The 26423-nt window shown below is 41.9% G+C and overlaps 1 protein-coding gene and 1 long non-coding RNA gene across 4 annotated transcripts in view; one reads left to right on the top strand and one right to left on the bottom strand.

Annotated features, from left to right (window-relative positions):
- Window positions 1-16713, bottom strand: part of ARID1A (AT-rich interaction domain 1A) — a 129198-nt gene extending 112485 nt beyond the window's left edge. Inside the window, exons 1-5 of one of the 2 annotated variants that reach the window (XM_081202744.1) lie at window positions 16541-16713; window positions 14576-14725; window positions 10054-10137; window positions 8488-8581; window positions 6877-6977 (exon numbers count right to left, since the gene is read on the bottom strand). The gene's annotated coding sequence lies outside the window, so the exon portion shown is untranslated. Of the gene's footprint in view, window positions 1-6876; window positions 6978-8487; window positions 8582-10053; window positions 10138-14575; window positions 15706-16540 lie in introns of those variants that run through there. The other variant, XM_081202745.1, reaches the window with a different exon arrangement.
- Window positions 16714-16986: 273 nt separating this feature from the next.
- Window positions 16987-26067, top strand: LOC308591831. Of its 2 annotated transcripts, none has more exons than XR_014010274.1 (3): window positions 16987-17739; window positions 21182-21226; window positions 21814-26067. It is a non-coding gene; the product is annotated as an uncharacterized lncRNA (long non-coding RNA). The 2 variants fall into 2 exon arrangements; XR_014010275.1 differs by having other exon boundaries at window positions 25810-26067.
- The last annotated feature ends 356 nt before the right edge of the window (window positions 26068-26423 follow it).

The raw sequence follows: 26423 nt of genomic DNA on the forward strand, positions 1-26423 counted from the left end.
GACACGTTCCAGTTTATCAGTGTCCTTCTTGAATTGTGGTGCCCAGAACTGGACACAGTACTCCAGGTGAGGTCTGACCAGAGCAGAATACAGTGGCACTATTACTTCCCTTGATCTAGATGCTATACTCCTATTGATGAGGCCCAGAATTGCATTGGCTTTTTTAGCTGCCGCGTCACACTGTTGGCTCATGTCAAGTTTGTGGTCAACCAAGACTCCTAGATCCTTTTCACATGTACTGCTCTCAAGCCAGGTGTCACCCATCTTGTATTTGTGCCTCTCATTTTTTTTGCCCAAGTGCAATACTTTACATTTCTCCCTGTTAAAATTCATCTTGTTTGTTTTGGCCCAGTTTTCTAATCTGTCAAGGTCATTTTGAAGTGTGATCCTGTCCTCTGGGGTGTTAGCCACCCCTCCCAGTTTGGTGTCATCTGCAAATTTGATCAGGATGCCCTTGAGTTCATCATCCAAGTCGTTGATAAAGATGTTGAATAAGACCGGGCCCAAGACAGAACCCTGTGGCACCCCACTAGTCACTCTTCTCCAGGATGAAGAGGAACCATTGATGAGCACCCTTTGGGTTCGGTCAGTCAGCCAGTTACAAATCCACTGAGTGGTAGCATAGTCAAGACCGCATTTTACCAGCTTCTTTACAAGAATATCATGGGGCACCTTGTCAAATGCCTTGCTGAAATCAAGGTAGGCTATATCCACTGAGTTCCCTTCATCTACCAGGCTTGTAATTCTGTCAAAAAATGAGATCAGGTTAGTCTGACATGACTTATTTTTCAGAAATCCATGCTGACTATTGGTGATCACAGCATTCCTTTCTAGGTGCTCACAGACTGTTTTCTTAATGATCTGCTCCAGAATCTTCCCTGGTATTGATGTCAGACTGACTGGGCGGTAATTATTTGGGTCCTCTCTTTTCCCCTTTTTGAAAATAGGGACAACATTTGCCCTCCTCCAGTCTGCCGGGACTTCGCCTGTTCTCCAGGAATTCTCAAAGATGACTGCCAGTGGTTCTGAGATCACATCTGCCAGTTCTTTTAATACTCTTGGATGCAGTTCATCTGGCCCTGGAGACTTGAATACATCTAAACTAGCCAAGTATTCTTGTACTATCTCCTTAGTTATTCTGGGCTGTGTTTCCTTTGCTGAATCATTTGCTCCAAATTCTTCAGGTCGGGCATTGTTTTCTTTATCGGAGAAGACTGAGGCAAAGAAGGCATTGAGGAGTTCAGCCCTTTCTGTGTCCCCTGTTTGCATTTCACCATCTTCTCCTCTGAGTGACCCCACTGTTTCTTTGTTCTTCCTTTTGCTACGAACATACCCATAAAAGCCTTTTTTGTTGCTTTTAACCTCTCTAGCAAGCCTGAGTTCATTCTGTGCTTTAGCTTTTCTGACTTTGTGTCTACACGTGCTGGCTATTTGTTTGAATTCCTCTTTGGTGGTTTCCCCCCTTTTCCATTTTTTGTACACATCCTTTTTTAATCTTAACTCAGTTAAAAGTTCTTTAGATAGCCACCCTGGCTTCTTTAGGCACCTTCCATGTTTCCGTCTCATTGTTATTGCCTGACATTGTGCTTTTATTATCTGCCTCTTAACAAACTCCCAGCCATCATGAACTCCCTTTCCTTTTAGTATTACTGTCCATGGGATCTCACCCAGCACTTCCCTAAGTTTTATGAAGTCGGCTTTCTTAAAGTCAAGAAATTGAGTCCTAGTATGCTTGGCTGCTCCTTTCCGCTGTATAGTAAACTTCAGAAGAGCATGATCACTCGCGCCTAATGATCCTTCCACTTCTACCCCACTAACCAGCTCATCAACATTGGTTAGGACCAGATCTAAAATGGCTGTTCCTCTTGTTGCTTCTCCCACTTTCTGGACAATGAAGTTGTCTGCAAGGCCAGTGAGGAATCTGTTTGACCTTATGCTCTTGGCTGAGTTTGACATCCAACAAATATCCGGGTAATTGAAGTCCCCCATTACTACTATCTCCCTTCCTTTTGCATGCTTGGCCATCTGTTCCAGGAAGGCATCATCTATGTCCTCCGTTTGGCTTGGGGATCTATAGTAAACTCCCACAATGAGGTCTCTGTTATTCTTCTCTCCCTTAATTTTGACCCAAATGCTCTCACTTTGGCTTTGAGGTTCTAAATCTTGGATCTCTTCACAGGTATACACATCCCTGACATATAACGCCACTCCTCCTCCTTTTTTGTCTGGTCTGTTTCTCCGAAATAGATTGTATCCCCCCATTATTACATTCCAATCGTGGGACTTATCCCACCAGGTTTCAGTGATGCCTATTATGTCATATTTAGTTTGCTGTACCAAGAGCTCAAGCTCATCTTGTTTATTTCCCATGCTTTGCGCATTAGTGTACAGACATTGAAGTCCATTAATCATTCCCCCATGTCTCTTATTTAAGGATTTTTTCCTCCCACCACTAGGTCTGCGTGCTGTTTGCTCCATTTGGTCTATGACATAGAACCATCTAGAACTACTAGACAAGAACCATCCTGGCAAAAACCACCTTCTGATACAGGATAATCCAGGGTTGGTCTGTGTTTATACAGGATAATCTGTTTAAACACTGGTATAATTTCTCATTCAGTAATTATTAAAGAAGTTAATGGTCAGAAACAATGTGGTACAAGCCCTATGAATCAATGGAGTGCACGCTGGAGCTTCAGTAAGCTTCAGTGTGAACAAACAATTTCTCTGCCATGTTCCTTATTTGTATACGTCATCTATAGTTGGTATTGGCATTAAGTTCAGTACTCCACATTTGGACATCAGTTTGTGAATAAAAAGTCCTCATGAAAATTCATCAGTGAATTTCTACTAATATACACATTTTTACAAACCAAATTTCCATACTATAATACACTTTTGCATCACTAATATATGCATTTAATGCACACTACCCTAGCATATGGATTTTTGTACACATTACATGGCTGGAGAACTGCATTGCAAAATTTAGAGAAGTGTGAATTTTGAAGGATGGCTGTGTTTTGGTTTGCATATTATTTTGGAAAGTGTGAATTAGATAGGTTTGCCTTTAAATGCAAACTGAATCAAATTTCTATCCCATCCCTATTCTACAGACATTCCAAGCTGACAGAAATAAAACTGCATATTTATAGTGGAATATATTTCAGTTATTAAATGGTTGAGAAAGACCAGGATTCAGAAGAATGTATAGAATCAGTTTGGCTATTTTCTGGCTGAAGTTAAACACAACCAAGAAACATAGGGTTAAAATGCAGCTGGAAAGGTTTGAACTGGATATTGGGAAGAAGAACAATGGAACACTGGTATAGCATCGTCATTTTTGGATTAAATAAAAATTTTAAAATTTAAATATTACTTTTACTTTTAACAAATAAATTTGGTTTAAAAGTACATGCAGTGATTGACAGTCTTCCATTTCAGACATTATGGAAAACAGAGATTTAACAAGTCAGGAAAGAAGCTCCAAAGCTTCGTAAGGGAAGAAGTGAAAAGAAAGTCTAGGACCAGGGTATTTGAAGGACTGCCTACTCCCATTGAACTTGCTTGGTTGCTTAGATGAAAATCAGCAGCCACTCACTAGGTACTACCTATACATGTCTACAAAGAAGTAACTTTCACTGAATGCAGTGGTACTTGCTATAAGATAAGCAGGTATAGCAGGGGTGGGGAACCTCAAGCTTTGTGGACAGATATGGCCTTCCAAGCCTCTCTATTCAGTTCTCAAAACTCTTCCAAGGCCACATCCCTCATCAACACTGCTCTGCACTCTCCTTCATACTTTTTCCCAGATGGAATGTGTCCTTGTGCTATGATACTACTTATTGTTTGCATACACAGAGGATGAAGATATGCAAGTTGTGTAGTTTGGCTGGAATATACCCATTGTACAAAAGCTAACATTCACATCTGTTGCTCTGCCCAGCTCTGCTTATGGCCTAACCCACCTCTGGCATGTGGCCCCTAGAAGGCAGCCCAAGAGGGAATAGGTCCTTCTGTCTGAAAAAAGGTTCCCCAACCTCAAGTATTTCAGTGTTAATTATTTTAAATTATGTTGTAAGCTGCCTTGGAAATGTTATTGTGAACAGCAGAGAAAATGTGTTTTTTCAAAACAGAAACCTAACAAACCCTGTTTCAGATGTTTCATTAATAATATTTGATTTTATATCCATCATGGAATTTTGATTATTTGTTCATTAATATCAGTACTAATTTCTGTATATTTAAAGTAAATATATAATTTGCCTTTATTTAGCAGTTACTAAAATGTTCAGTTAATAAGGATATGAAACTGTTTAATTGTGAAACAAATTAATATAGTTAAGGTCTATTGTTTTAAGTTGCAACATCATTCCAAATGCAATGCAGAGGGTCTATTTCTTCATAAATCAACATATTTCAATAGTTATATCTTCCAGAAAGAATGCCTTCCTTCAGAAAGTAAAGAATGTATAAATGGTGAATCTCATTTAAATCAATTATTTAATTTGGTTTGATTTAAATTAATCTACCTTGTAACAAACCAACAATATGAAGTAACATGGCACAAACGAAGGGACCCTGCAAAGGAAAACCAAAATATAAATGATTCTCTCCCTTCCAAAAGCCAATCAGGTCACAAGAGTGCAAAGAAGCATAAAATACACAGTGAGTAGAAGCTAGGCTGACCTATCCTTAGAATACAAGCATGCTCAGCAAATTCTCTGTGTCAGACTGTACTTGGAGAACTACAGTGATCCTTCCTCTAGACAGGTCTGAGGCTGGACAGCTTAAGAAACCTAAGACTTCCTCAGGCTCAGGCAAATGATGCCCAAATTCAGTGTAATGTTATACCATATTCACTGTTATTTTTTTATTTCCCTTCATACAAATCAGCTTGCCTGAATAGCCATATACTGTTCTTCCTATAACATGGAAAAAACGGGCTCATGCTTATTATGTATATTCATTTGGGTATTCGTTATGATTGAATGAGAGATTTATTTTCTTTCTTTCATGCAATATCAGGCATTCTCAAGGCTTCAGCCACCAGCTCTGTGCAACAGGGATCACTGGAATACTGCAGGGAAAGGGCTCAATAATTAAGAGAATTACGGTATGAAGTCAGCTACCCCATCCAGTTCACACGCAATGTTAAACTGTTAGTTTGGTAGTTTGGTGTAATGCACACTGGCATTTTGCTCTCCCCTACCACTTCTGACTGTGCCATATGGGGGAAGAAACAAGCCAATCTGGTTTATCGTGACGTGAACCCAGGTTCATTGTTTATTTCTCTTCAAACAAACCATGAGTATAAGCCAAGTTTTGTTTTAAACTTACTGCTTGTGGTTTGATTGGAGGAAACAAATCATGAGCCTGTGTTTGCATGTCATTACATGCCAGGCTCTTTCTGACTTGTTTCCTTCCCCACGCAGTACAGTCAAGAGCAGGAGAAGAGCAAGCAGCTTGCGCATGTTAAACCATACTTTATTTTAAACTATGGTTTAATGCTTGTCAACAAGGCCCCTGGCAGGCAATCCATACTTTAGCAGATACTTCAGATGATCAGGTATCCTCTAAACATGAGGTTGCATGCTCTTTAAGCTTGCACACCTATACCTACTTATTTAGGAGTAAGACCCATTGAACTCAATATAACTTGACACAATACATTATTTTTGGCTATTAGACTTAAAAACAGAAATACAAAAATGACTATAATTATAAGCAGAGTTCAAAACACCAACAAAGTATGATAAACACAACTCGAGCAAGAAATAAGGTGTTAAATGTGATTATGTGACAGTACAGGAGCTGTAGTTTCTGTGAGAGAGGCAAGTGATTGTCAACAGATAAATTTTAGTATTGTACTCTCCCAAAATTGCACTCCCAAAATTCTTTGAGGAGGGGGAGCCAACAAACACAGACAAGCAGCTCTACACCATGGTTTGTTTCCTGTAGTCTGGAAACTCAAACCATGGTTTGGCAAACTATCCAACCTGAACCAATGTGCTCATTTATGTTGAAAATAATTGCTATTAATAAGCCATGCATAACATGGTCCTCATACATGTATACAAGTAATTTATAAAATGTAATGTAGTGTTACTTACATTTATTACAGTGGTACCTCAGGTTACATACACTTCAGGTTACATATGCTTCAGGTTACAGACTCCGCTAACCCAGAAATAGTGCTTCAGGTTAAGAACAGAAATCGTTCTCCGGCTGTGCGGCAGCAGCAGGAGGCCCCATTAGCTAAAGTAGTACTTCAGGTTAAGAACAGTTTCAGGTTAAGAACGGACCTCCGGAACGAATTAAGTACTTAACCCGAGGTACCACAGTATTTATTTTTGCTTTGCTTTTACTCTTTATTTTCTTTTCATTCCACATAGATTGGTGGATTCCTCCTTCAAACTTTTTCAGAATTGTATCCATTTATGCATACATTGTATCTTCCATTTCCATTTGATTGCTACACTTTTCTAGTCAGCTGGATATTTTTATTCACTCCTCTTTATCCTTTATTCTGTTATCCTCCTGCTTCTCAACTTTCTCCATGTTCATTTGCTTTTATTCAATTCTCACTTTGCTACCTCCTCAAATGAAGCTTTCTTTGAGGAAACCAGAAGGCTCACCTATTTTCTTATTAGCTTATATTTTGCTTTGACTCCTGAGTTCTTTAATCTGCTTTCCCTGACCTCTTTTCTAATATTTGCTTCCTCAAACCCTAGATATTTCAACATATTAGGAAATGATGAATGGTTGTAGAGGGTCAGATATACAGTGGTACCTCAGTTTTTGAACACCTCCATAGTCGAACGCTTCGGAACTCGAACATCGAAAACACGGAAGTGCCTTGGTTTTTGAACATACCTTGGAAGTTGAACAGGAAACACGGCTTCCGTTTTGAGTTTTCCGTATTGAGGCTTCCATTTTGAGGCTTCCACTTTTGGTTTTCAGTTTTCGAGGTACCACTGTAATGACGTGTAGATATAAGAAGTGGCCAATTTTAAAAATGTAAAATATAATCAATCTTGATGAAACCAACAGGTCAGTGATCTTGATTTTAGAAGATTCAAGCTGTAGTCCTAAACACACTACGCTGATTCACACAAAACAATCATGGTATTGCAGACAAACACAAGCAAAGTATCTCACTCACGCACTCCCCACTCCTCCACCTTCTTTCATGTAGCTAGGAGGAAGACCTCTGCCAATATTACTTTCCATTTCAAATAATCTCAGCTTAGTTATGAACAAACCAGGAATCCTGGTTTAAAACCAACAATGGTTACTCAAACAAACCAGATTCATAACCTATGGTTTAAAGTTGGCTCATCTGCAATTAATTATTATTTGCTTTAACCAAGATTCTTGGCTTCCATATAACTTTAAGCCAAGATGTGTTGATACTGAAAGTAATCACAGATGAAGCCCTCTTGGCTGCATGGGTGGATGAGGGGTGAAGGGCGAACATGTGAGCCTAATGCTTGATTTGGGCTCCATATAGCACTAAACCATACAAAAACCAATTCATTATATAGTTCCCATTGAGCCCCTTAGAATTATCTCCAAGTAAATATACATAGGATTGTACTGTCAGAAAGTATCCAAAATGTTGTGCTATAAAGCATGGTATATACATCCTCCATGTGCTCATCCTTTTATTGTACATAATGAATAAATGTATTGTTTGCTAAACAAGCTTAAAATTGAAAGGTGTATATCAGAAAAGGTGGCCAAGAAGTTGATATGGGCCTTAAAAATGTGTAAGAACCACTCAAGCTAAATACACCTGTAGAATTTTGCATCTATATTAGAAATGTAATGCAGTTTCTAAATATAATATCAAACTCATATAGCCTCAGCAGAATCAATAAGCAATTGGAAAATACCAGCTTTACCACAGATCTGACAAAAGAACACTACTCACTGTTACACTAGGGGCAATTAATACCCTTTTGGCATCCTTTTATTTTTAACTATGCTCTTAATTCTCCATGGAGCACATATAACCTTTCTGATGTAATGGGTAGTACAGTGGTACCTCGGGTTAAGAACTTAATTCATTCTGGAGGTCCGTTCTTAACCTGAAACTGTTCTTAACCTGAGGTACCACTTTAGCTAATGGGGCCTCCCGCTGCCACCGCACGATTTCTGTTCTCATCCTGAAACAAAGTTCTTAACCCGAGATACTATTTCTGGGTTAGCGGAGTCTGTAACCTGAAGCGTCTGTAACCTGAGGTACCACTGTGTAGGGTAGTTATACTGAAATATATATTATATATATTGGGCAGAAATTGCCACATCTGATTAAGGTAGCTATGGTCTTGAGTTCATGGAGATGCTAGCAAGAGTTGATAGCTAATTCAAGAAAGTGTATGTAAACATATTAAACTGCGCTTCTGAAATGATACAGGGTTGTTTCATCCTAGCCTTTTATACTTTGAAACATGGTCCCACCCCACCCATCCCTTTACTAACCTTTGTGAGATGCATTGGTCTTGCATTCGCAGTTGGGGCAGTAGATCGAGAGTTTCTGTTGAGTTTTTGTACGTGGAGTCCTGAAGCAGAGGACCTATGAAGATGCTGAGAAGTGTTAGCATCTGTACTTCCTACTTCATTCTCAGTCTTGCTGTTTTTGTAATATGCCCCCTCATTGTGCAAAGCACCCTTTTACTATAACACCTGTCATCAGAGTTCCCTTTGTGTGTACATCATGAGGTGAGAGTTATAGCCTCATGTGGCATGTACAGTCATATGAGTGATGGGCTTCCTGTCAGCAGTTTATTTACCAATATTGGTATGCTGTGATTGGATTTAGTTAGTCCAACTCCTCTATTCCATAGTGGCAGTGTGGGTGGAGTGAGAAGAAGTAAGGCAGGCAGTGTGTGTTGTGTCTCTATTGAGTTCAATACAAGCATATTGCTATGCCACCTCTTTTGTAGACATAACAATATGATAGTGTACAGGATAGTGTAGGAGATATGTAAGGGATGTCAGGTTTCAAAGTCACCCCTCTCCTAGCATATGCACAGTGCTGCTCCTTTTTTGTTCCTCTGCTTGTTGACTTGTACTGGCAGTGGGGACACACCGGCATCATATTGTATGGCTGGTGTATTCCTAGTGATCTAACAGTGTAGAATTTCTGAGGGTGGGATATCTCCAAGACTTAAACTAAATCATAAGGTGCTAAATTTACAGTAACTAATGGAAATTTAGCATAGTAATTGTGCCCCAAGGCATTATTTCTTCTATTGTTTAATTGCATAGCAATTTTCAATTTCACTTCAGACTAAAAAGGCCAAAGTCAGACACTATATCTGTGGTCTCCATAATGGCATCCTGATACCTTCAGGCACCCCCATGTCCATCTACCCCTCCCATGTATTTATTTATTTATTTGATTTTGGGGGTTTTTTTGTTGTTTGGTTGAGGCGGGTTGTCTGGGTTTGGGAATGCTGACAGTTTTTTTAAAAAGTGTTTTATTTGGGTTTTTGGCAGCTATTTTGCCCATTGTTTTGGCCACAATAGTTTTGTAGCTTTTCAGATGTGCTGCTAGCTCCAAAGATTGTGGACACTGCATTAGATTCTAACAAGCATCACAAACATCACCTCCACCATCAAATGATAATATATAGATGCAAACAAGTAGCCCAGGTCCAAATGACCAAGCAACACTGGTCATGCCCTGACTTATACTCACTGTTTACACCTGCTTCACCCCTTCCCTTACACAAACAGATAAAACTAACCAGGAAGAGCTTGTTTATCATACTCTCCAAACGCAGGATCCTGATTTGTTGTTTCCAAAGGAGCCAGAGTTTCTTGCTTGTTTGGAAGCAACAGCTGGGTTCCCTGTTTGGCATATCAGAGTAAGCTAGCCCTTCCTTGTTAGTTTCCATGCTTGCAGGAAGAGAGGTGTAAATGGGCTGCATACACCAGCATGCTGCTTGTTGATAGTAAGAGGCAACAGAAAGATTAAGCTTGTTTAATCATTTGAAAAAGACATATCAACAATTGGAAAATATTGATTCTATTATGAATTACCTGAATATGGATGCATTGTAATTGCAACAGTAGTTCAATAAAGATCTATAAAAGTCTGTTTCCCATGTTATTGTTTCTGCTTTCCTGTTAAGAGAAGGGAAACTCATGTTTATCACTGCCCTATTTAAAAATTGTTTTTCCTAATAAATTTACATCCCTGATAAAGACTGTCTATTACCATATTCAACTTTCAGTCTTACATCGCATGCACACACACACACATACATACCTGTTACTAACACACTCACATTCTCCTTCCTGTTTAACTGTTTCCCCAATGCTGTTATAAGGTCACTCTTCCTCCTAACTTCTTCCTACCACCTCAACATGCAGCTGATGTGTTTCTCCTTTACGTCTCCTCTCGTCTGCAAATTGGGGAGGGTGTCTCCTAATCTGGAGCCCTACACAGTCTTCTTAACCTACTATAACTGGGAGAGAAGATAGGGCACAAGCAAATTTCTATTAAGCCACCTGTTCATATGTGCATGTCTTTGTACTTCTTTAAATTGCCTTAAAGGAGCACTTCATCTGCATGTGAGCTGCATTTAACTCTCAGTTAAGGGTTTTGTCTCTCCTGTCCTAAAAAAACGAAAAAAATCTTCTAAAATGTTTATTATAGCACACTACTTGTTTTTACAACACATTTCACCTTGACATCTAAGCACAATAGTAAAAATGTATCAGAATACATTAAAAGTGTGAGTGCTCTGCAATAAGCTGAAGGATATTTTGTTTTGCTTGCTCACTTCTCTCTCTCTCTCTCTCTCTCTCTCTCTCTCTCTCTCTCTCTCTCTCTGCAAAGGAACACATTTTTCAAAATACAAGCCTTTGGCATTACTCTTGGCTGGATCTCTTCCAGCAAGAAATGCCATGAATAAGATGCTGTCATGATGGGACACTATAATATAAGCATCTTGGAGTTTGCAAACAATGTATTAATATAAATTAGTTAAAAAATAAAATTGGTATTTTTAAAATCAATTAAAAACCTCTGTACTGCATCATACTTTTATCTGAGGATAAAGACCCTATATATCTTCTCTGATATGCACATTTACTCAGAAGGAAGACACACTGTGTTCAATAAGCTTCCTCCATCAGTGTGTTTAGGCCTTGCCTTGGATTTCTAGACTGCATTTAATGACTGTCTATATTATAGTGATCTTCTACAGTGCCTATTCCCTCAGGCATTTGATAAATACTGCACATGATTATTAACTCAAAGTGCTTCACAAACATTAACTAGTACTCACAAAGGGGTTTTTTGTGGGAAAATGGTAAGTTAAACAAACTCTAAAAATGCTTATTCATATATTGAGAACCTTCCTTTTCAGAATTGTAACACTCACGTATAACACTGGTATATAAAAAATATTTGTAAGGAGTGATTATAAATCAGGCATCATAACACTTTGTTGGGAGTGAGCCTACATATATATGACTAGAGGGTGTGTTATTATCTATTTATTACAGGTGGCATCAACTACTCTAGAGATATAGGACTTTACTTGCATCTGATTAAGTAGGCTCTGGTCCACAAAAGCTTATTAAATAATGCATTTGTTAGTCATTTTTGCTGCAACAAACACAGCTACAGCTCTGGAATAGATTAGTATTATTGATAATCTTTAGCCTGATCTATGAGACTGGCAAATTCATCTCTCTGTCCATTTCATGAAGAAGTGTCAGAGACTGATTAGACGCAAAGGAGTAGTGGGAACCCTCAAGGGAAGAAGACTCAGAGCCCAGGGAGTGTTCATAGGACAAGACTGAGTCGTCAGAGAGAGAAGACTGGGGGCAGGTGTTGGAAGCTAAAGAGGTAACAGGGCTCAGTGAATAGGGAGAGTCTGCGGCAGAGAACAGTCCAGACTCAGAGGCAGAAACTCAAACAGGAGAAGAGGGAGGCCAAGAGGCAGAGAAGAATCAGGCTGGTGAAGAAGCACAGGTATCTCTCTATCCTGTTGAGGCAAGCTCCTCTCACTCCTGGTCTCCCAGGAGCAGGAGAGGCATAAAGTGGGAGAAGCAAAGTCTGTTTGGAGATAACCCTGGAGAGGGGGGGACTTAGGCAGCTATGGGAGGGGGCAGGGATATTAAGTCTCCACAACTGCTTCATAGGGACAAGGACCTAGCAAAGAGTTGCTGTGCTCATTAGGGCTGGGCACTCCTGCACAGATTCCTTTTTTCCTAATAAAGACTTATTTCCACCTCCTTGGTGTGCTTTACTGCTGGCTCGCTCCTGACAATGAGTTTTGGGATGGTTGGAGAGAATATGCATCAGATTCTCCAGTCATTTTTTTAGTGTAACAAATACAGGGACTTTGCCACAGGCCATTGCTGTAATTATTTCTTGTCTTTCCTCAAGCCCCATCATTTTTTCAAAAGCAGCTGAAGAATCCAATGTAAGGGCATCTCCACCCCAGCTACATCTCCTCTTGTCACGCCCTTTTTGGACATTTATGCTGACATAGATAGCTGAACCACAAATTTGCTCATACAGATGTGAGCATCTCAGAGAATGTGTTATCAGAAGCATTTTACAGAGGAGTCCTATACATGTTTCTTTATAAGGAAGTCCCATTACAGTGGACGCTTGGGTTGCGAACGTGATCCTTGCAGGATGCACGTTCGCAACCCACAGCGTTCACAACCCGCAGCGGCGTGTCTGCACATGGGCGGGTTGCAATTCAACGCTTCTGCGCATGCGTGACTGCCGAAACCCGGAAGTAACCTGTTCCAGTACTTCTGGATTTCGGCGGTCCGTAACCCGAAAAAACGGAACCTGAAGCGTCTGTAACCCAAGGTATGACTGTATGTCAGTGCAATGTATTCCCAAAGTCCCAGGTCAGTATTCTGCAACCTTATTCCCAAGTTAAGTGGATAGCCTCAATGATCAACAAGGGGTATAGGGAAAACACATTGGTAACTCTGTGTGTGTGTGTGTGAATAAAAATAAGAAGTGTGCAATTAAAATGCTTGGCGTGTGCAATTCCTGCCTGGGAGCTGAATGCCTGGCACTGCTGTTGCCACTGCTGCCTCCCAAGTTGAGTTAGGTTCACCTTTGGCCAGTCTCTGTCAGACCACGGAAGCTGGGGGTAGCTTCTTCCCAGGCCCTTGTTTGGTGGTATAAGGAGGCACTTCTCTTTAGAATGGGGGCCACTCAGAGACCAGGGGTGGTGGCAGCTGCTGCCCAAAGGACTCCCAAGGAGAGAGGAGAGGAGAGGAGGCACAAAGAATGCAGTTGGTTACGGGAGCCTTGGACACAAAAAGGTTGAAAACCTCCAGGTTAAAGAGACACTTTGCAATCCAGAAAAATGACAAAGATTTTACTTTTTTAAAAGGGCACTAATCAAGCATCTGAAGAACTATGCAGTAACTGAATATTTGAGGATGATAATAATAAGAAAAATAAAGAAGTATCAGTGCCCATTAAATGTACAGAGATACCACAGGTTAAGTACTTAATTTGTTCCGGAGGTCCGTTCTTAACCAGAAACTGTTCTTAACCTGAAGCACCACTTTAGCTAATGGGGCCTCCTGCTGCCGCTGGAGCACGATTTCTGTTCTCATCCTGAAGCATAGTTCTTAACCCGAGGTACTATTTCTGGGTTAGCAGAGTCGTAACCTGAAGCATATGGAACCTGAAGCGTATGGAACCCGAGGTACCACTCTAAATAGAAGTGAAATGCAGGCAGTTCTGTTTTTGTTTTCTGTTGAGCTGAGTAGTTGGGCTGTGTGTGTCAGTCAGATGCGACAACAAAGCTGGCTGTGGGTTTTGTAATTAGATAGGGCTGTGTATATAGGTTTTGACTGGTAGAGAGAATATATATAAAAAGCTGGGGGGGGGGGCCATCAGAGCTTCCTGTATTCCCCTCTCTTCAGTGTTAACAGGAGAGATGCAAGTTATGGGAGCCTTGAGGGGGGATGGGGTAATGGAGGGGGCGGGGAAACCAGAGCAAGGCCTGAGAATTCTCATCAGTCCTCTGCTCTATTCAGCAGCTCTAACAGGAGGATGCGAAGCCTTTGTAGCTACAAATGGGATAAGAAAAACAGCAAGAATAAGCTTGAGAATACTTAGGATTTTGCCCTCTTTCTCAGGGTTAATAGGTACACTGGGTAACTGAGATGTAGAAATTGAATCAGTAGAAAACAAGTCTTCAGAATGATCACTGTTTTTGCCCCTGTCTCCCAGCTAGCTTAATTGGAGGATGCGAAGCTCTGGTAGAAATCCAGAGTGAGGATTTGCAGAGTGTACTGCAAAGTAAAATGTGCAAGAAGCCCGGCCAGATTCTGAATTTTCTTTATCTGGGAAAGAGACTCAGGATTATCATTCCATGTGGGTGGGAATAACATACCCAGTGGAAAGGGGTAATGAGAAAACTATTTCCTTTGGAAAGACAGATCATTTAAAACCCCATTTTTTAAAAATAAGCTGGTTTAAAGGCCGAAAAAGTGTGCTATATGCTGTAGTTCTGCCAGAATGTGATTTCCACAAAGGAAGAAACCTATGTAACTGTATACTGACTGTTTGACAAAGCAAGACTTCTCTGGATTTGATTTTGGTGGAAAAAATGCCATAGAAGTAGAGCTCAGAACTTCTCTTTTGCAGAATCAATGGGAATGAAGGTGCATTAGGAACGATTCTGTCAGTTGCCCAATTAACCGCTCTGCAGCCCTATTTAAAAACAATACTTTTAGAAATTGTAAGCCATGTGTTAATTGACATATATTTTAGGAGAGGAAAGCCTGGGGGGTACAGTCATCCCCTAAAAGTTTTTCATCTGGTCTCCTGCATATCCTCTGATCCCAAAGACACTCACTGCTACTTACTCCCAAGTTGAGTCACAAGCAAAAGGCTTTCTAACCTACTCTCTGTCAGCATATACAGCAAAGGCGGCTTTGGCATGGCCCTCTGCTTATTATACACCTTGGTGACTCTCTTCTACGAGCAAGCCAAGATATTGGGAAATGGTAGAGAGCCTCCGAGATGCCTAAGGAAAGGGCTCTGCCAAAGCTGCTGTTGTAGTTTGTACTGTGGAGACATTTTTAAAAGAGCCCTTTGCCTCCATCTAAGCTAGGCCTGTCCGAAGTCCATTTTGGGGGCTTAATCCAGCCCACGGGTCAGTTTAATACGGCCCCTGTGGCAGTTTCTATTTTGGGGTAAAATCCAAAAAAAACCTCAACATCTTCAAGCCTAACAGAAGCTCAACAACTCCAACCCTTAGAAAAGCTCAACAACTTTGGTCGGGCCCCACGGCCCTTCACTTCATCAAATCTGGCACTCTCTGAAAAAAGTTTGGACACCCCTGATAAGCCCTCGGCCATGAGTCCATCAGCAGAGCAATGTCACTGGCTCTCTGTTGAAAGCTGGCCCAAGTTTTACAAATCTTGTTGCCTGCCCAAGTTCTAGTTAGCACTTCCTCCTGAAATATCCACCAACTTTTCAAATCCCCCTTTCCCTTCAGTATTTCCTCTTAAATCCTTCACTCTTGTCAGAATGAGAGCTCAGAACCAGATGCAACACAGCGAGAAATGAATGTCTGAATTGGAAGCAGCACCACTAGCTTCTTCCTATGATTCCTATGTCCTTCCTGTCCATATTTTCTGCAAATTAATCACCAAAGGCTGCCGATTCCTTTGTTCTTAACCCACCCACCCCTATCTCATCTACAAGCAGGGTCTTTCCCGCTTTCCAACTTTGCTCCCCATCTCCCTGCTTCACTCCAGTCCTGCTTTCAATTCTGCGACGTCATCACTATTTCAGAGGACAAATTTGCTGCTCTAGTTATATCTGTACACTTGAGGGAAAGATCCACAGAAATGAAGGAATATTTCCCTTAATCCTGAGGGTGTCTACAACGAAACATTTTCTCTCTCTAAAAAATGTTGTGACCGCAGGCACAGCTTCAGGGCTGTTGTCAGGGCAGGGCTTTGGAGCCAAAGTTTAGGGCAATGTGCAGGAGATGCCCCCCACAAATGGAGCAGTACTGGCTTATCACAGTTTTGAAGGTCTTATAGTCCAGTGTCTGCTGTTATTTATTTAATTTCTATATCACCCTTCTTCTAAGGACCACAGGGTAGTTTATAAAAACCCAAGTGCACAGCTTCCAGGGAGCTCTGTACTTAATAGGATGGTTTTCATAGGTCAGAGAATGCTTTATAAAACATAAAGGGGCAATTCTTAACTCATTTGGGCTCTTGATATTGCTGAAGTGTTTTATGAAGTGAATTCTAGGATTCACTGCGGGGTGTGTGTGGGGGGGTTGTTGCCTTATTTTCAAAAGCCACACTCTTGTGCGGCAATAATTGGGGAAGGGGTGAAAACGCGCGTGTGTGTGTGTGTGTCCCCAGGTATTTATTTCGCCGCAAACGTCCGTGTTAGGTTGGGCAACAGAAATCTGAGGCGGGTGCCCCGTGACTGAAAACTGGGGCGCCCTCAATGTGTGCGTCGGGTGGGGTGGGGGGTTGTCTGGCTGAAACTGGCACATACACACGGCTTGCGAGGAGGACTAAATGAAAGGCAGGGAGCAGGCGCCCCCTTTACTCTGTGTAAAGAGGACAGGCTCGAAGCTCCCAGGCTCGGCAGAGCTTGGCGCCTCTGAAACTCAGTGAGAAGCGCCCCCGGCTAGGGAGTGCGGGTGGGGGAGGGAAAGGCTGTTCCCAGCTCCGAACCGCGTTTTCCCGCTCACTCCCCTCCCCTCTCGCTAAACGAGATATTCGGCTCTCTCACTCCGTCGTTTGTCGACTGTATGCCGCCGCCGCGGCCGGGACTCGTTCCTCCCGCTTCACACACAGCATATTTACACGCACAACTTCGTTTTTCACGCCGGCCGAAGCGTCCTTCAAATCCCAGAACGCGCCGGGCTTGTTTTTCGCTCGTCCTAACCCTCGCAAGGGGATGAGAAAGCGAGGGCTCGCGGCAGTGAGACCGGGGGGACTACTTGACGTGGTTGCCACAGTCTCGGCGGAGGGGTTTTAGCGAGAGAGAGCGGCTGAGCGATACTGCGGCTCTGCTCAGCGCTTCCTGGAAACTCCCGCTTAGGAGCGGGTGGGGCGGCCAGGAGGGGGGCGGGGAGCACGTCCTACACTGTGAGGGGAATGGGCGGGTAGTCAGTCAGTCAGGTAAAAAGCGAGCCTGAGCCCAGAGGGCAGCGCAAGAGTACAGAACTGAAAAGTAATCGTCACAGGGGCACCACATACAGCGCTCACTGTCTGAACAACAACAAAAAAGACCACAAAACCCGCACATTTTAAAGGGGGTACAGATGTACACTTGACCTAAAAAGAGAGAGAGCAGAGGCGTTTGGTATCTGTCGTCCAAACATGAACACAAAAGACACCCCCTTCATAAGGGAAAAAAATTGTCATCCGTTTACAGAACACAGCAGGGGGGAAGGGCAGAAGACCCCAATAACACTTTTTTTAAAAAGTCAAGGGGCGCAGAAGCACTTCTCCCAAGCGGAACCCCAAACCCCGAAATTGGGGTGGGGCGAAACGAGGAACCTTTGTTGTCCACGGAAAAAAGCCCACTCCTTCCAATCACAATTTAAAAACAACAACCCCATGGGCGCGTGTATTCTCACAACTCAAAAACACGGGGGCGAGTGAGGGAGGGGTGAACCCCGAATCGTGGGATAGTGGAGCGCCTTCTCTGAAGGCGAGGGGGCGCCCAGACCACTAAAATCTAAGGCAGGTCGGCTTTTGCTTACTTCCAAACAAGGAAAATCTAACTTTTCCATGGGGGGGGGGTGTGTGTGTGTGTGTGTGTGTGTGTGTGTGTGTGTGTGTGTGTGTGTGTGTGTGTGTTTCTGAGTCTGCTGTAGCTTGCGCCACTATCCCAAATGGAGAGTTAATTAACCCCCCCCCACCCCCCAAAAAATCTGTAAAGCGCACAGCAGCAGTCATCCCCACCTCTCCATACTCCTACAGATTTAGAAAGGGCTAGAATAAGGGGCAAACCCGGTTCGGTGTGTGTCCCCCCTCCCCACTTTATCTCCCTTTATTTATTTTTGCTACTAGTGTGCCTCCCCCCCCCCCAATCCCCACACACTCCTCTTTCTCAGTCTCCTTTCTGAGACCTTCAATTTATCCCATCACCAAGCTGCATGTCAGCTGGGAGGTGGGGAACAGGCTCCATAGCAAGCTGCTGCTACAGCAGCATCGCAGAGGGTTAATGGCAGAGCAGAGCTGGAGGATGGGGGAGGGGAGGCAGGGTTTGTAAATGGAAACATTGGTACATAAGCATTTAGCACAATCAGGAGGAAAAACGGCCCAACTGCAGGGAAGAGAACAAAAACTCTCCCTGTGCTGCCCCCTGGCGCCGGTTCTTGCAAATTTCCTTTAGCAAAAGGGAGAAAATACGTATATGCGTGTGCATTACTCCAATTAAACTGCCTTCTTTCTTTCTTTCTTTTTGTTTGTTTGGCTACTTTTATTTGCATGTGGAACAGGCCAAGCACACAGACGAACTCCTAGATTGCAGGCAGGGTTATCTCAAGTTCAGATTCATGTTAATACTATTATGTATGTGCACATTCCGTAGTCACAACAGGGGCTTATCTGGTCATAGGATCAAGGGTGTAAGTAGGGAAGGAGGAAGCAAGGGTGTGCGCGCTTTGGGAAGAGAGGATTTTTGGGGTGGGAGAGGGTGGTGCTGTTGTGAAAGCAAGAGAGATAAGAGTAGGAACCACTGGTTAATTTATCAATAAAAAACTATGTGTGGCTGGGGTGGGAAAAGCTTGTCTGCACCTTCTCCGGGCACTCCATTATTCATATGTAGCAGAGCACAATTATGGTATTTAAAATAGAAGTAAAAACAAATTGTTGTAGATGGACCATCCATCAGTTTCCATACCACCTAGACCACTGTTTGCCTAAGCAAAGAGAATATTCCACAGGAAATGCTTGCAGAGCAAATAGCTCTGCTACGCTTAGCAAACGATGCCAGCCCTATCCTACACTTAGTGGCAAACAATCAAATCAAGAGCTTCCTTAACTTTGTCAGAGTGGACCTCTCCTAGTACTAAAAACAAACACCAACGAGGAGGACTCTTGTGCCACATTAGACTAACAGATTTATTGAGTAATAACAATAGTTTTTCACATTACATGTGTTAATCGACACCAACATGGTTGGCTCTACCGTTCAGCAGACAGAGGCACCTGATTTTGTGTGACATGAAAGGGCAGCAAATTGTTAGGTTTTTTAAATTTATGATTGTTCTGTTTTTACTGCCTGGGAAGGGAAAGAGGCACGTGTGATTCTCTGCCTTGGGTGCCAAAATATATGCCTTGACTAGGGGAAGCAGTATTTGCTTTCTGCCTCAAGCAGCAAAATGCCTTGGGCAGCTCTGCTTACCAATGACAAGATGTCTGTGTTATCAGCAGCTATTTTTTTGTGTGTGAATGGCCCCTGTTAATTACATAATTATCACCACCTCTGTACTTTTTGCATTCAATTTCCCTCTGACTTCACTGTTTATAATCCCCTCCCCCAAACTTCAGTCTATGTATGTGTGTGTAATATGTGTGCGTGTGTAAAACTCAAGATTTGTGCATCTGATAAAGTGGGCTGTAATCAATTAAAGTTTAAACCATAATGAATTTGTTAGCCTTTAAGATGTCACAATAGGCTCTTACTTTTGCTGGGAAAGATTTTTGCAGTTATTGCTATGCAAACCTCTTCAAATGTATGACAGACAAATCAGCTAACAGTATAAACTCAACCCAGACTCAGGGCCATACATCCAACCCTAACCCTAAAGGAAAGGAAACAGGGTTATACTTTTAATCCTAGACTTCCCTGGCAACTGTCCATGGCTTCCACATTGAGAAACACGGATTAAAAGCACTTTCAAGGGCTTCTTACTTCTGTTACTGAAGGACAAACATGGTACAGTACAAGACACTCCCCACCACACATTGTTTTGTTTTTTTGACTTAAAATAGGATCATTATCAATCCTCTTCCATTTCTGCCAATGCTGACAAAGGGAGGCATTAAGCTAACACCAGTGCCAGCAGGGTTCCATACATTTGCTTCAACAGATTCCTGTTTAATAGAGCCTAGCACACTTTTGGTGCTAAGTAAACGTTAAAATTGTAGAAATCATTCGTAGGTATAGTGTTTTCAGAGGTTGCCAATTGCTTGCATGTTCTGAATCTTACTAGAGTATATCTACAAGTGGTACCAATTTGTCTGGACATAATATTGCCTCACAAGAATAAGGATCTGCCTTGTATCATGTCAGTCCAACAGTCCATCTGGCTCCTTATTGTTTACGCTGACTAGAGGCAGCCCTCCAGGGTCTTAAGGGAGGGATCTCTCTCAGCCTCCAGAGTTGAGAAAATGTAACTGAAGATGCTGGAGGTTAAAACAGAGCTTTTACACATAGAAAACACATGCTCTGGTACTAAGTTATCACCTCTCCCCTCTCTACTTAAAACCAGACAACTTTAGTAGTACAAATTTTGCCCTGTGGTCAGTGTTCCTTGCTTCTGCCAGGCTTCTCCATGCTATTCTCCCTGGTTTTCTCCTACCCCCGAAAGTCAGTTGGCATTCTGGGCCCACTGAGCATATTCAGCCCACACTGTTCTAGTTGGGGTTTTTTGTTTGGTCTCTCTCTTTTTCTTTTTGTATTTTTCCAAACCTTGAAGTTCTCCCAAGCCTGCGAATATCTCCCTTTTATACATGGATGGTGCTGTTTTGGCTACATAAGGATCCAGGGAGAATGAATTTGCTATTAGCATAGTATAATGGATGCAATTTTTAAATTCTGTACCCTTTTCTCATTTTCAAGCAATCCCTCTCCATACTCTTAAAATGGTTATGGTAATTCTGAAAGCAATAGAAAATGAATCTTGTACATCTCTAGTCCAGCTACTAGACCTTTTTATCCTGGACTCTCAAAACATGGACATGACAGTGACTTAGTACAGCTGCTGAGAGCAAGTAAAGGCATAAATAGGATGGAAATATGGAGTTTCTCTTTCAGATACTTGAAGCGCCCTTAAATCTGGGGAAAGGGGTTCAGGGTAGGGGGAAGGCATGTGTCTGAAAACAGAACAAATCATATTTAAGTCACTTCTCTCTTCACATGTTAACAATTTCCTCTTCTTCCTTTTTTAACTAGACAAAATGAATCCAGAAATGATCAGCTGATAAGATCTCGTAAGATGTAAGAAAGATTCTCTACTTTCTTTGTACTCACCCTTGCATTGTTGGATTTCCTTTGAATGTGGAGGGCACCACATAGCCCATGATAATCCATGCTATAAGGAAAATTACTCATGCATTCTGCAGCATTATTTAATAATTCACTATTACTTAATGTATATTATAAGTTAATGCCTCATAAATGTAGCTACATTTACTTTTTTAAAAAATCAGTCTCAATTTTCCTAGATCTTGGGTATGCATGTAGAGGACAAACATTTTAAGGTTTCGACAAGTTTGGAGACGGATGAAAGGGCGGGTGGGGGGAGATGTGTCCTTGTTGTAATTGCAAGGTAAGTGTCTCTTCCTCCTCTTTCCTCTTCATGCTTTAATCATTTTGACACCAGGCTGTACAGAAGTAATTTAAAATTAATGTGATTGACACTCTGTGGATAGCAAGGCCCAATGCAGAGCTCCACCTCCTATACAGGATGGCTCCAGTGCAGCTTTCAATTGGCTGCCAAGCTTAAGGCAGCTGACACAACACCTAGCAAAAATACAGCAAACAATTAATTTGCTAATTTCGTTTTCTCTTTAATTTGAAACCAGAAAATTGTCAGCCATCAGGTCAGAAGCGTAGTAGCTGTCTAGTCTCGGGATTCTGTGTTGAGAGAGCACTTGCCGTGTTAGTTGAAGCAGGAGAATGGAAGCCAGAAAAGTAGACAGCTCAGATATCCAGACAGATGAAGGGCAAGCTGTAAACAGTTTTATTAGAAATAAATAACATTTAAGAAGTCTCAACCAGTTATGTACCCAAGTATTGAAAGAAAGGGAAGAGAGACAATTGAGAAGCTTGAAACTGGAGGGTTAGAGGTGGAAAGATGGGAGAGACAGAAGATTTTATACCAAAATCCAGAACAGACAAAAGGAAGGACTGCTTCACACAGCACACAGTTAAATTATGGAATGCTGGTTGGCTACTGTGAAAACAGGATGCTGGACTAGATGGGCCACTGGTCTGATCCAGCAGGGCTCTGATTATTGTCCTGTGTTCAAAGGGGCTGGCCTGATGTGGCATTGAGGCAGCCTTTCACGGAACAGGAAGCAAACTGATGGCTGTGTGTTTTATCGCAGGGACAAAAACCTTTTATCCTTTTACTTCACATTCCCTCTAAGACTGGGAATAGGAGATACTCTGGCAGGTCTACCCTCTTCCATGCTAAACGTGGAGGACCTCAAAATAAGAAGTGTGAACACACTAAAACAATGTTGATCGCCCCAACACTACTAATTAAAAAGATACATTGGTAATTTTAGAAGTGGTGTATGGCATGGCTTGTTTATATACTGCCTTTTAGTCCAAAGCCCCAAGAATACTGCTTTCTCAGTGAGCCATGAATGCTGGCTATGTTCTGTCTCTAACACAGAGGCAGCGTGTCCCTGAATACCAGTTGCAGGGAACCACAGATGGGGAGAGTTCTGTTGCACTCACATCCTACTTTGGGCTTCCCAGAGAAGGCACCTGGTGAGCCACAGTGAGAATAGGATGCTGGACTCTACTGCTATTTGCTCCTGCCCCCCCCCCCCAATACAGAATCCTCTGTGAGGTTGCACACCTAGCAGCTTCATCACCAATGTAAACATTAAGTCCACACTTAAACCTTCCCCATTTCCCCCCCCAAATTCTGTCCGCACATTATTTGCATTCTGCAATTTGTCATTTACTTTGTTGGTAGACTTTATGACAATCAATGGCTGTTTCATAGCCTAGCAGTGAGGCTCGATAGTTAGAATACCAGGGAATATGTTGCGTTGGTTGATGAGGTAGGGTGGGATGCGAAGGCAGCAGGCTCACAGGTGAATAGATAAAAAAAATTAATACACATGATAATACTCACTGAAAACATTGTCTTGTTGTCCATCTAAGCACCAATTTGGAAAAAGACTGGGCAGGAGGCAAGCAGTATTACTACAACAGATGAATTAATAGTTGCATTAGATGCTAGTGTGTCTGGGTCTTGAAAACCTCAGTGAAACTTCAAATATATTGGGAGCGGGGGAAACCAGTTCGTTATGTTTCAGCAACACTGTTTTCCATTGGGTCCATGGAAACTAATTTTCTAATCAGCAAACAATAAAAAAGCAGCCTGAGTGATTCCCATCCGCAGTTTGGATTCCAATTCTATCAAGGGAGGAAAAGCCAGCTCAATTCAGTAAGGCAGCACTGAACCTCTAATTGACATAATTGAGACAGACCAGCCACTGGATTGATAGGGCAGAGAAAGGGAGCAGGTGTCCTGATCTGAGAAAGAAATGGAAATCCAGGACTGCAGCATGCCTCTTATTCCATACTCTTATAGCAACTGAAAATCCTAAGATGAGTTGATTCACAATGTAATGAAGTCAAAGGCAAACTGGCAAGAATCACCTAGGCAAGGGTACTCATGTTGTCCCAAAAGCCTATTTCAACATTTGTGGGTGTGTTGTTGGAATAAAGCCATATGCTGTGTGTGAATAATGCAGAGAACTTCCCCTGGCACATCTAAAGCACCAGGCGAATTTCTCACCATGTTTTATTTGCAACTAAGATAGTATTTTTCCCATATTAGCTTATATTGCCCTTGGCTTGCAATACTTTTCTCATTTGTCTCCCTAACTACCCTGCTATGTAAGTCCAGTGAGTGAATAGTCTTTAATTTTCCTACCCCAAGATCTTTTGTCTCTTGCCTTATTTATAAAAATATTTGTACACCACTTTTAATTAAAAGATCAAAGCAGTTTTCAACAATCACATGTATTTACGGTAAATACCACGTAAAATTGGAGATCATATAACTATTACAGAAAAATATTTTCTGAATTTCTTAATAAGCTTGGTGGCACAGAAAAGCTTTCAGCATACGTCTGAAAGTTAAAACAGAAGGTGCCTGCTGAATTTCTATTGGCAGAGTGTTCAACGGGATTGGGCTGATTGTACTAATGGCTCAGTTTCTTGTTGCTGTCATGTGAGCCTCGCCAACTGGGGAAACGACTAACAACACTCTTGCAGATTATCTCAGTGAATGAGCTGGGATATAAAGGTTTAGGTGGTCCATAATGCACCCTGGACCGAAATTGCGTAAAGTTGTAGATTCATATAAGGACCTTGAACTTGGCTTAGTAATAAATGTGCAGCAAGATATTTTAATAATGGCTTCACTCCCTTCCAACTCTACAATTCTATGATTCTATGTTGAAAGCCGTGTGTCTTATCAGTAGTCTGGCCACAACATTCTGCACCAGCCATGCTCCTAAGTCCATCAAGCTTGTGTCACTCTTACATCACATTAAAGGAATTAGAAAGATGGTAGCGGTGCATTTTTTTGGTAAAACATCCCTGGTTAGTCAGTTGAAGGTGATTTCTTTTCACCAATGACAATTAGATTGGCAAATTCCAAGTTAAAAAAAAATCAAGTCAAATTTTGATTGGTTATGAATCAATTAATTACACCATGCAGCTCCTTCATTCATCTAATTGTCCTGGGCTTTGGGTAGAAGGAAGACTAATCTAAATATTTGCATAACATGGAGTGCTATTTACATAAGAGTTTTGGTATAATTTGCAACAAAAAGCTAGCCATTTTACTCAGAAGTAATCCCCAGTGAGGTGAATTATGTTTTGTCAGACCAAAGGATCATCATTTCTCCCTTGTAGAAAGATTGAGAAGCAATCACAGTACAGAGATTGCTAGCTTTCAAGAGTTTTATCCAATGTGGCATTAAAATTTAAAACTCAAGGCTATTTTAAACAAATTAAAGTAAGCAAATGATTTAATACACAGCAAACTGAAGACAGCAGGTAGCTGGGAAAACAGTTCACTTAAAGGTCTACTAAAACAAGCAATGCTTTGTCCACTAAAATAAAACTGTTTCCAGTATATGCTTATATGTGGCAATGAGGGCACCAGACTCCATTTTCTTTAGGTTTTTAAAAAATGTTTGTTTGCAATGCTCAAAGGATAAGAAGTGTGCAGGGAGGTGAAACCTACAAGCTGCAGCCCAATGTTAGCCAAGCCCTGCTCCTTGCATTGCTTTCTAAAAACAGTTACTTAGGGGAACACCCTGAAAGGTATGGTGGTCAAGCCCCTTCTAGCCCTCCTCTAATTCAAGCACTGAACATGAGTTGATCTAAAGAGACAGCTTGAATAAACAAACAGTACTGATGCATACTGCTAAAGAAACACATGAGAGAAAGATCCAGGTAGAGGGGGCATGGAGGTCCTTCACATAGAAAAAGGGGTCAAATCATGCCCCCTTCCAGCTTTCTAAAACTGCAGCAAAGGGAGCCATCCCCAAACGTAGACGAGAATGATTCCCTCGCCTGCACTTCAAGCACTTGGAGATGGCATATTCTCTTATCTATCTATCTATCTATCTATCTATCTATCTATCTATCTATCTATCTATCCACACACTGCAGAAGTCCACATAGAAGGACATGGTAAAATAATGGGGGAAATTCCTATTCTGGGTTAGCTTTGTTTCCAATGACCTGCACAGAGTCAGGGCACAATCTGGAACTTTGTTCTCATGCACCATGCTGATACACAACCACTACCTTCGCAGGAATGCAGACAGCCAGATCAGACCTAGAAGATGTCAAAACGTACCTGACAAGAGATTAGAATTGCAGACCAACTACTTTCCTGGCTGGAAGTTTGGCGTTTGCTCAAGCCAATCACAAGAGCTTCACCCAGAGAACAGAGCCACAGGTTTGCAGTTCCTTTTGAGGAACTATTAAAATAGCTTCTCCCACCTCCACCGAAAGCACCCAGAGCCCAAGGTATAATAAACAAATGCGCTAGAATCATGGGTACCAGCAGAGTTTCCTCTGGTGCTCTGTTTACTCAAATGTTATGGATAAGACAAATACCTGGATTTATGTGGATTATGGTAAATTCAAAATAGCACTGTAATCCAAGTAGCACAGCCTCTTCTACTTTTTCTTCTACTATTCCAACTTGGGGTGCCTGGCCTGGTGCATCTTCCATCCATGTCTGAAAGCCCCACATTCATCAGCACAACTCCTCTTGTTGTAGAACAGTGGTGTGGAAGCCTTTGTAGCCTGAGGGCCACATTCCCTTCTGGACTATCTACTAGGGGCCACATTGTAGCAGGGCCAGAAGCAACAGCTGATAGAGCAATGAAGTTAAACTTTGCCTTTGTCCAGTAGGCTAGTT

The sequence above is a fragment of the Podarcis bocagei genome (assembly GCF_964188305.1).
Source record: "Podarcis bocagei genome assembly, chromosome: 7".
Taxonomy (NCBI): Eukaryota; Metazoa; Chordata; class Lepidosauria; order Squamata; family Lacertidae; genus Podarcis; species Podarcis bocagei.